We start from the raw sequence: 3162 nt of genomic DNA, 5'->3' as shown, positions 1-3162 counted from the left end.
TCAGAAAATTAATGTCAATTAGATTGCATTATAATACATGATATTATAAAAAAAAATTAGACAGCCTTGTCACTATCATGAGGTTAGACACAAATGACACAGTTTGTGTGGATCACTAATGAAATTTACAGAGACAATTTTTTCTAAGGTGTTAATTGAACTATTTCATTCTAATGATGTAAAAACCTAAGTATAATACACACTCTATCATTTAACTCTAATAGTATAAATTGCAATACACAAAACATTGCAGGCTTATAGCAATTCAATTGGCCTATACAACAAATAACCCCGGGTTAAACCTTTCTAATCATTTTATGATACTGTGAGAAAGACTGACTGATACAAAAATCATTTGTACATGCATTGTACATTGTATATTGTATATACATAATTATAAAATTGAATATATTAATACAATACCCCACAATTCCAACATCTCATAATATACATAATTATAAAACTGAATATATTAATATAATACCTCAAAATTCCTCTATGTTATTTGGTGCTTATTTGTTTACTTGCTGCATTTCTGACAAGAGCTTTGTCCATAAATGGCTCTTCCTCAAATCAGGAATAAACTTGGGTGACTGATTTTCAAGCTTCTTCTATAACAAGCAAAGTGGAGGAGTCATAATAGCTCTGTGCTAATAGTTCCATACAATGTATATTTGAAGTTTCACATCAGGAATAATTCTGCATTTCTTAGGCCTTTGTACAGTCTTTATTCTTGCATGCTCTAATATTTTATTTTACTTTTATGTTGTTGGATTTCTTTTATATTTGTCTTTTTTGTTTGGTTTAGTTTATTTTTAATTAATTTCAGGCAAAAATGGAGGAAAATCAGAACATGCCCACACTCTGATAGTGCATGCTGGGCCATTTTCCTCCCTCGTTAGCTCCTCCTAGTCCTTCAAAGAAGACTGAAAACCCCACAAGTGAACACAAAGTTCTTGATTTTCTGCTTAATTTTAAGTTAAAACCCTTTCCTATAAATACAACACCCATACCTCTAAAGATACTCAGGAGAGCAAAATGAAAGTAACTAGTAATATAGTCTTGTATTCAGAACTACTGTTTAATATTGAAAAATAAGGAATATTATCAATTTACACTTTTTTTAAACATTGAAACTGTTTTAATGTTGTTGCAATTCCAAAATGCAGCAATCATCAGCTTGTAAAAGACCCAAATTTCAAAAATTCATTTTAATTACTCCTTCATACCTATTTTACAACATAAAGGCAAGAGATATTTAAATCCTCCTTGTCCCAGTTGTTCTATGTTCCTAACTTGTTTTTTATCACTATAGTGTATGCTGCACTTCCCATCAGATGCTATGTAAGAAAAAATAAAATGAAATAGTAACCTCTGTTTCAATGTACCGTTTCCAGAATCTGCCTGAACTAGGGAACTGGGCAACAAGGTGTTCATAAGTCTTCCATACATTGTCTATAGGTTGATTCTAAAAATGAAAACTAATAAATAGTATTTACAATGTTAGGATTATAAAAATATTATTTACTCCAGAACCAAGTAGTTGATTGGACCCATAGAAAAGGCAACGTAATCCTTTATCACTAAACCTGCGCCTCTCCAATGAGAATGAATGCTCCAAGCATCAAGGTCATGTGGATTCTCTTCTAGTTTCTTTTCAGCTTTCTTCACCCTCTCTGGGACATACTCAGCTGCCTGCTCCATGGCTCCATCTCTTGGCATGGCCTCAGCTGATTAGAACTGGAGAACTGGCCATCAGTGGGATGCTAGAAAGGAAAAATTAAGCTAAAAACCACCCCCAAACCACTAAAATTACCCCCTGCCCAGTGGAGCCAGACAGCCAACACGAATTGCCACTGCCCACTCAGGTATGAATACCACACAATCTTTTTATACCACTCAATCTGTCCATCTGGTCGCAACCCCTAGGGCTTGAGTGGATAACCATATCTAAAGAAATCTAGGTAAATGTATGCATTCTCTGTGACTTAAAGGTGTTGTTATAATGGTTTTCCAATGACTAAACAACTTCATGGAGATGTGGGAAGATACTAAAGTAAACTTAATTTATAAATCTTATAAATTCTTTATATGAAATATTTACTATATAAAAGAGACCTGCTATTTTGATATTTGTGAAACTATAAATTTTCAGTCTTCTAAGGAAGAAAGAGCCTTATATAGTAGAATTTTCACTTATTTATTGTGGATTTTAATGGCTGTGACAAGTTTCAGAATAACAGTGGAGCATGATGAAAACTTCTACATAGCGTAATATGGGAAACATATCTGTTATCACAACAGAAGTGTTAGGTTTATTTTTTTTCTATTTGCTTTGCTTTGTTTGTGCTGGGTTTGAGTTCAAATCATATGTCTCTATAATTCATTTTTGAAATTCCACATGTAAAAGAGTTCTGATCTCAATGCCATCTAAGAGATTCAACTTTTCCATTTTCAACTGCAAAAGTTTTGAACATTTTATATCTCTCAAGTTATAGGAAACAGCCAAATTGTTCCAAAGTGGCTGTATGATCTCACCTTCCCCTGGCAATGTTTGAGAACTCCAGTTGCTGCACATCTTTACCAATATTTGATGTTGCCAACTTTTTGATTGTAGTCATTCTAATGAATCTGCAATGATATCTCGCTGTGGCTTTGATTTGCATTTCCTTGATGAGATGACTAGTGATATTGAACATCTTTTCACTTGCTTAAGAACCACTTGAATATTTTCTCTTGTGAAGTATCTGTTGAATTCTTTTGCCAATTATTTACATGTAAGAGTTATTTATATATTTAGGACACAAGTTCTTTGGCAGATAAATACATTTGGAATGTATTTATTTCCTTTTAATTTTCTTAAGTGTCTTTCAAAGAGCAAAAGATATTTAGCATGAATGAGTGTTGAATTTTTCATCACTTTTATTCTTTTCTCTCTTAATGTGGTAAATTAATTTGTTTTCAAATATTATATAAGCCAGGCATTCTTGAGATAATCCTACTGGATCAATATGCAATATTGTGAGGACTTTGTTCATGTGTCAATTTGAGTAAGCCATAGTCTTCAATTTTTAAATCAAATAATAATCTAAGCATTGCTATGAAAGTATTTTTTAAATACAATTAAAACCCCTAATCAATTGATGTTAAAAATAAGGGAGA

General features: G+C 32.3%; 1 pseudogene; it reads right to left on the bottom strand.

Annotated features, from left to right (window-relative positions):
* Positions 1 to 1215: 1215 nt before the first annotated feature.
* LOC105815273 lies at positions 1216 to 1876 on the bottom strand (annotated as a pseudogene).
* Between the last annotated feature and the right edge of the window lie 1286 nt (positions 1877 to 3162).

The sequence above is a fragment of the Propithecus coquereli genome, unplaced genomic scaffold (genome assembly GCF_000956105.1).
Source record: "Propithecus coquereli isolate 6110/MARCELLA unplaced genomic scaffold, Pcoq_1.0 Scaffold324, whole genome shotgun sequence".
NCBI lineage: Eukaryota > Metazoa > Chordata > Mammalia > Primates > Indriidae > Propithecus > Propithecus coquereli.
This window is presented reverse-complemented; position numbering and strand designations above follow the sequence as displayed.